Source organism: Pteropus alecto, unplaced genomic scaffold (genome assembly GCF_000325575.1).
Source record: "Pteropus alecto unplaced genomic scaffold, ASM32557v1 scaffold69, whole genome shotgun sequence".
In the NCBI taxonomy this organism is placed as follows: Eukaryota; Metazoa; Chordata; class Mammalia; order Chiroptera; family Pteropodidae; genus Pteropus; species Pteropus alecto.
In genome coordinates this window covers 268,782-277,026 of record NW_006494610.1, presented here as the reverse complement: position 1 = coordinate 277,026, position 8,245 = coordinate 268,782, and the positions used below count along the sequence as shown (strand labels likewise).

The 8,245-nt window shown below is 42.0% G+C and overlaps 1 protein-coding gene across 2 annotated transcripts in view; it reads left to right on the top strand.

Annotated features, from left to right (window-relative positions):
* CDK14 (cyclin dependent kinase 14) overlaps nucleotides 1–4,192 on the top strand; it is a 508,542-nt gene extending 504,350 nt beyond the window's left edge. For both annotated transcript variants that reach the window (XM_006925698.3, XM_006925699.3), the window contains one exon: nucleotides 805–4,192. The gene's annotated coding sequence lies outside the window, so the exon portion shown is untranslated. The remainder of the gene's footprint in view (nucleotides 1–804) is intronic.
* Nucleotides 4,193–8,245: the final 4,053 nt, after the last annotated feature.

The window sequence follows — 8,245 nt, the reverse complement described above, 5'->3', positions numbered from 1 at the left end:
AAAATGACGACCTGATTCTCAGACTCGGTGGAGCTGATGGATGAATCTCTGGGCTCTGTGACTTGAACCTGGAGTGCTTCTTTTTAGCTCTCACAAGAAGACATTCTTTCCCATCCTAGAGACTCGATGAAAATGCTAAGGACCAAAAAGAAATGTGGACAGAAGCAGCATGAACATTCTTTCTCTCTTCTTGAACCATTCAAGAAGTTACTGAGTTTAAGCGGGCATCATTGAAATAACACGGTCATATGCAGGAAGTTGAGAGGAGGCTGGCAATTCAGGTCATGCTGGCCAATTTTCATTCTACTGAAGCTAAGTCTGATAATAGGCAACCGAGGAATTATAGACAGCTGTTTTTGTTTTTGTTTTTTTTAAGCATGTTTGTGATTCATTCTTATTCATAAAAATGAATGAGATGAATGTCTTTCTAATGGTCTGTGTGGTGCTACAGGCCCTTAATTAAGATCAGTCTTACTACTGATGATTTAGGGAAGGAAACTTGCTGAATTTCTTTTCCTCTAAATAATCCAAGGGAAGGTTAGATCATTTAAATTTATTGAGTTAAATTCTTTCAAGGGAAGAAAATGCAGTCAGAATATTTGTTTATTATATCATAAGAACCGTTTTGGTGAAAGGGACTACTTCGCCTCAATTATATGTGCTTGGGGTGGCTGTGAGGAAAACCGATAGGCACACTTTGGCATAACCAATTTTGATGTCTCGTGTAATTTAGGAAAAATGAATGATGTAAAGTTTTATTTTTTTCTTTTACCATATAACAGTTTTCTTTTTTCCTCCTTCCAGGATTAAGTTGTCGTCAGTCTAGGAAGAAACAAAAACATTAATGAAGTGGCCAATAACACGAAGGGAATCATGGATCAGTTTCCTTTCACTCCCTGTGGTGGATTTCACTTACAAGAAAATTGAAGCTGGCAAGACCCTGTTTTCTCTGCAATTTATTTAAAACCTTGCACGCATTTGGATACCTTGTGATTTCCAAGAACTATGTGAAGATTAAGCTTTGCTTACTGATACATGGCATGTATTCTTTTCAGTCTTTTGTATTTGATTTTGTTTGATTTCCCTCTACAGCGCAGCGTCTCTGTAAAGGTTTTTATACCTTTACCAACCATGTCTTAAATACATTAAGACAACACATTTGGTGTTCACACTTCTTCAGTAACATCTGTACTTGAAAGCCACATAGTGGCATAAAACCATGTGTGTTTTCCTTGAGATCAGTGCACATTTTGCAACCACCAGGAAGGAGATGTTTAGCTAAAGCAAACCCATGTTCTCTGGCTGACTTGACAACTTGGTCCCTGGCCGTGGGGCCCCACTTATTGCCTATCTTTTGAGGACATTTGCAGATGTGGTTTTGGTTTTTGTTTTTGTTTTTGTTTTTCTTGGAAATAACTGCACATTTATATAAGATATCAGAATATGCTTAGCATTTTCAGGCCACATAGCATGACTGTTTGTTGAGTAGGTTGGAAGTGAAGAAACAAGTATCAAGCATTTGGAACAAAAATAGGGATAAATTGCTTACTTTTCAGCCTCTGGAGATTGAGGTAACTTTTTACATGTTTTCTGGGTCTTGTCAACATCTTATTTTTCCATCCACTCTTTCATACTTTATGAGTATTTTCTGAATGGAGAAAAAAGTGAGGAACAAAATATTTAAAACTGGGTGCACAAGAATTGGGTCTGCTGGATGAGCCCTGAAAGCCGTCTTTGCTAGTTAACATTTAAAAAGCAAATTACGAAGTTATCTAGAGTTAAACATTTGCTCATTTACACCAAAGCACCTTTAAATTACATTTTTTCAAGCATTCCAAGCTGGTTGGAAGTCATCATTGGGTAACCTAACTTTAAACAGCCTCCTGGAAAAACTGTTCGAATGCAGGCTTTAGAAGCAATATAGGAGTCTTGCTTTAAAGATGGGAAGAGGAAAAAGAAAGGCCGACTTCCCTTGTTTGAGATGTTGAGAGACCCTGGAGGATGAAGGCGAGTATGTGACATGGAGGAAAAAGTGGATTGGGCGTTCGCGGAGCTTTGATGTAGAGGGAGCGCTGTCTGATGCAGGTGTCACCCAGTGGGGCAGGCCTCACTGCAGAATCCCAGATAATACTGAGGCCAAGGGGGCGGTTAGGAAATTCCTCTCAAGCCTGAAACCTAGTTCCTCAGGACGCAAATTCCTATAGAGATATTCACGTACATTGTTTTACATTTTCCCTATTAGTCAGAAAGAAGGAGAGACCAAAAACTTGAAATGCAATGCACTTTTGGAGATCAAGACTAGGAATTACGAGCCAGTTTGACAAAGACTTTCTCTGAGAGTCAGGTGAGGGAAAAATTTTTCTCTTGTCAACCCCAGTATAGCTAGGGAATTGGACCCAGAATTCCTAAACATTAAAATGGTACCTTCCCTAGAGTGGAGTGTGAGTATATATTCAAGGTCACAATCCATACTATCCAAAAGTAGCATTCGTTGTAAGCTTCTAAGTGCTAAGCAAGGAATTATTTACTGATTGATTTTAAAGAGAGCAAAAGTTGCCCAAGGCTAGAATGTTTATTATTTGCTATCTAGAAATCTTTCCCATTCTTTTGTACATTCCAACCCATTGGAAGTTAGAGGTTTTTCGATTTAAGATGTACTTAAATTAGGATTTCTTAAAGTAAATATGGAAAAGAAAATCTTACGTGCAATCAAAAACAGCCTTGCCTATGATTTGTCTTGAATTATTCATTTGGGAGAGAGGCATAACTTTTGTATTTTACCAAGCAACTGATGATTAAATCTTGCTACTTAATAAGCTTTCTAACTTGAAAATTTAAAGATATTTAGTGTTAAAAGACTTCAGTTAGGAGTGTTAGAGTCATTCAGAGCTAATATGCCCCTGTCATTGGTAGCTTCTCTTGGGAAATGAAACAGAATTCTACTCAGTGATGGGGGAAATCTGTCTCATTACAGAGACATACCTCTCAGAAGATCTTATTTAGGAGGTTTTAGTTCCCCATCCTTGCCATGGGTACAGGAAATCCAAAGTTTGGTTTGTTTCTCTCTCCTTTCCTCTCTCATTTGCAAATCACATTCTCCCTTTCCTTCTTTCTCCAGCTTCTCTAGCTGAGAAATTATAAAAATTATTGCAGAATGTGTTCATTAGCAGATTTATTATTCTATTGAGAAAGCACTGGACTGTTTTTGTGAGAAAGCTGGAATAGTAAGAACACATTAGCATGGTGATTGTATCAATGAGACATGACTGCACACACAGTATTCTGAAAGGAAATTTGGGACTTCGTTTCCATGTTCTTAAAGGAACAGTTTGGTTGACTTAAAAATACAATATAAGTAGGACATGAAAAAAACGTTTGCAGTGCTCAGAAAAAAAAACAGCGGCCATAAGGCAGCGGTGGCTGTCCATCCACTGATACAAGGGTGAGAAGCTGTTTCTACCTCTCAAGAGTGATGAGAAAAGTTTCCAGGGGCGCCTCCAGGCTTATAGAGAAAGCAAAGCCTCTAGGTAGCCTTTCCTCAGTGTGTACGTGACAGCCAGTGTAATCAGTACCCTAGGTCATGTGTTTATATAAGATATTCATCTGTGAATATTACTGGTTTTGTAATCTTTGTTATATAAAAGGATGTTTAGGCCGTACATAACTGGGGTAGATTATTGCCTGCCCCCTATACATAGGAAAGTGCGGCATAATTGAGCATAACTTCCATCTCCCTTGCTGGCTTGTAGGCAGAGGAAACCACATATGTTACTGCCTTGTGATTTTTCTCACACACCAAAAACAAAAACAAAAAAAATCTCAAATCACATAAGCACTCTCCTATTCTCATTCCTTTCTCACAGTAGCATATTTTAGAGGCACATACAAAATCTACATTCTCTAATCGAGAGTGGATTTTTTAAATTTTTCTTTTATCTTTTTTTCTTTTTTTTGTATGATACACTGAGATGTGTACTTTCTAACAAAGGGTTGGTACCTAAGAAATGTGCTAGCATCATTCAGAAAACTATTATTCTTCAAAGTGACACATAATAAGGAGAATGGAATAATACATTCTGCATATTTGTTACCAATTGTAATTTGTCTGTATTATGAAAGATGTAATGGTTTGTCAGCTGTCACTGTTGTTTTCTTGTAACATGATATGGAATAAAATATAGCAGAATCTCTACATTTTCTTAGTGCATCTTGGCAAGTGCCAAATAACACCATATACTGTGTCAAAGAAGTATTGTCTTAAAAACTCTTTGACACAACCATTCTTAAAGAGGGAGATAAGAGACCAGACACACAATGCTCTTGGATGTGGGAAGGAGTGAGTTAGCTGGAACGTTCCAGGAGTCTGTTAAACCCTCCCTTTCCTTGATTTGCTGGGCCAAATTTAGGTAAAGGCGTAGAGGCTGTGCAAACAAATCGTGAGCTCGGGGATCTTCACAATTCCCCCAGCTTCTTACTTATGTACGCCATATGTTCTATGCATCTGGAGCCAATCTAGTTTTGTTTAACGACAATCTTATTTATCTTTTATTGACTCTTTTTCATTTTTTTTTTCCCCCAACATATCCTCAGATGAGGTGAGTAGGTTATGCTCCACTAAATACAAATCAAAGCTTCGGCCTGCTGACATTCTGCCGGAAGCATTACTGATCTCCGCGCCGAGCATACTTCTCTGAACACCACCTAGTGGAGGCCTGCTCTGAATGGGCAGGGTACTGTCGGAGCTCTCACTGGGTGTGACAATGTGTCACCTCGGGAGGCCCGTCTCATTTCTATCATCACCTCCTTCTTGGATCTGTCAGCTTCGTAACCCCAAACAAACTCCCATGAGTTGATCAACTGCTAATAAAGTTCCTGCCAGATACAGTCATGAATTTATAGATACGCGATTTGGTGATTTATAAATGTTTACACTTGAAGGTAAAAATCAAAGTTCAAGGTTCACGTTAAAAAGACTCAGGACCCCGGGCTTTCCCCTAGGCAGACCCTCAACGCCAGCAGCAGCCACCTCGAGTTTCCCTCCTCTCACTGCTCTCCTAGAACCGTGATTGCATCTTTCATAAGTCCTTCACAAAACCAGACACAAGTGTTCTCAGCTGCTGATGTATGTTCGATTCCAGAAAAGCTCACGGGAGCCACCGCATCTTCAGCCCCCCAACTCTCCCTGCTGTTTCCCCTAAAGGAGTGACTCATCTGTGCCAAAGGTACAAGCATCTTCACAGTCCTGCCACCACTAGTGGATTCTGAGATAGGAAACTGCATGGAGGCAGACTTTATGGTACCCAAGATAGAGATAATAAGGAAATTTCTCAGTTAAATGGAAACTGATTAGAATTAGAGAGATGCGAAAAGAATAATTCATTCCTCAGAGTTGTTTCAAGGGAGCAAAAGGTTTGCCACTGTCCCCTTCCATCAGCTACGGCAGCACATGTGCCCATTGTCGAGCTCCTCCTTGCAGCCTCGGTGGTGGGCTCACAACTTAGAGCATGTGTGCCTGGGTTAATTTAATCCAATAAGCTCTTAATAAAGAAAAAGAGGAGGTGGAGGGCTGGTATCCACAAGAGCCCAAAGAAATAGCTTTGAGAAATACTTTTGAACTTTTTAAATGTGGCAGTAGAGATGACAATCGTCTCTCAGCTCCATAATGGCCCAGTGTTCCCTTCTTTTTGGGCAGGGGCCAGCCAGCTCTGCCAGGTTGGAGGATGTGATGTTTGCTCGCTGAGGCAAGCAGAGTAAGACTTGCTGTTGGCCCCCAGAGTAAAGAGAAACCAGAGGGGAAGGTGTTAGAGCAACCCTGTGCCACTAGGTTAACACGTATAGTTGGTGAATAATGGCTCTGCAATGAGAACCCCACAGTGGCCCAGCAGCCTGCTGCTACCAGTGGGTGGTGGCGTTATGGGCATTAGCTTTGAGAAGCTTATACAGCAGAGGGAGCTAGGATAAAGGACACAAATCAGGGGAAAACTGACAAGATTAAAAAAATCCAAGGCCTCGTATTTACTGTTCATCCCCCACGCTCTCGGTGTGCTATATTGTCTGCGTTGAGTCATGCTGAGAGAGAGCCAGGCACAATAATAGCTGGGAGCAGCCTTGCAGCCCTGGAGCCAGCCTCCGCCAATGGGGCTGACTGCGCTGGTGGAGAATGGGATTCTGATAGAGTTGTCTTTTTTTTTTTCCTCCTTCCCTGCAAGACCACTAATAATTATGGAGGGCACGCGGCAGAGATGGGTAAGGGTTCCCTGTTGGAGTGTATCCTGAGAAGTGGCCCAGCGGGGGGCCCGGCGGAGGTATGTGTTATAACAGCCCAAGGTGTGCCTGCCTGACAGATGCAGACAATGCTTGGGACATCCAGGGACACGTGTTTGAACTAGCGGTTCAAGGATTTAGAGAAGTTCAAATGAAACTTAGCTTTATGCATCACGCCACAGTGTGAAACAATGACTTTTCTCTCTCCATTTCCAACCAAATCAGGTAACTGAGTATCTTGCATCCTCAAAGAAAGGCTGTAATCCACTCAGGTCCTTGGGAAAAGCAGGCACCAGTCCCGCGACATTATTCTGCCTAACATTCAGGTAATTCGGACCTTTATGTGTCTACTCCCTTAGTCCAGTGGCTTGCAGCCCTGGCTCCCATTAGAATTATGGGGAGGTTTTAAAAACACCCCCACCCCGGACTGATTCATTCTGAAATATTGAGGGCGGGGCCCTGGCATCGGTCCGTTTGGGGATCTCAACAGGTGATTCTATTGTGCAGCCGCATGAGAACCGCTAGACACTTCCCTTCCTCCTGTCTGCCTGCTACTCCAGGGAGAGGGCAGGCGAACTTCTTCTGTAAGAGCCAGAGAGTAAATCCATTTGGCTTTCCAGGCTGTACAGTCTCTGTTGCCACTACTCGCTTTTCTGTCATAGTGTGAAAGCGGCCCTGCACAACGCGTAAATGAGCACGCATGGCTGTGTGCCAGTAAAACAATTTATGGGCACTGAAGTTTGAATTTCATACAGTTTTCACATGTCATGAAATATTTTTCTTTTGACTTTACAAAACTATTTAGAAATGTAAAACCCATGCTTAGCTCACAGCCTATATAAAAACATGCAGTGAGCAGGAATTTGCCTGGGGCTGTAGCTTGCTTACCTTAGCTTAGCACGCGGCCCTGGTAATGGGAGGTAGGGCAGAAGCACTCCTGACATTTGCTGGGCCCAGGAGAGAATCAAACGGAGGCTCATATACTGTATAACTAAATATTTAAAAATATAATTGCGACTAACAAAAAGTTAAATATATTCGATTTTCTTACCTCAACAAATATGTCTTCATCATGACCTAAGAGGCCAAGGTGGCACTTAGAATTCTTGGACTTCTCAAAAAGTTCACCAAAACATGGCGGCACGCATGTTTTGAAAAGCCCCGTCTTTTCACTTCCCACTCCTACCTCTAGGGGTGCAGATCTCGTGGGAGGAGTTACCCATGCATGTATATGAACACCTGAGCCCCTACACCCCTACTCCACTCATGCCCTTGACAAACAGCTCGTCCTTGGCCATCCACTGAGATCAGGTTCATACTCCCGGGGAGAGTGATTTTGAAGAAAGACTCCATTTGTAGAGAGAATTCCAGAGTCCCAGCCACCTGGAGTGTGTGGAGTAAAAGTGGGAGAGATAGTTTCCTCTTGGGTGTGGCACCATGGATTCCTTATTCCGTGGGGAGGGCTGTGCCTGTGCAAGATCAGAGCCTGGCCCTTTAAACACAGGACACAAAACGGGCCCTCTTGCCTCGGTTTAAGGTCACTGTCAGTGGGTAACATGAGAATCAGTTCCTATGAGTTTTCGGGTCCCTTGTAGATGGCCCTAACTACTCCAAACCCATGGAAGCAGACCTCATAATGTGAAGCGGAACCATTCTGAAAGGGCAAAGAACTGCTTCCATCTCTTGGAAGTAAAGGATCTGGCCCCTGTCAGTCATGTAGTGGAACTCACTGGTCCCTGTTCACTGGAACCAACTGTTAAATACTTAGGAATTTTGTGAGCCAGTTCTTAAATCACTGATAACTTGAAATCAGATGGGAATACCTATACCACAGAAATCAGAAAACTCGACAAATCAAGTCTTTTCTTTCTTTTTTTTCTTTTTCTTTTTTTTTTGAGTCAGTTTTCCAACACACTGCTGCCTCCTGACCTCTTTCTTTCCCATCTCATCTCCCATCTCCCCATGAGCACATCTTTCACAT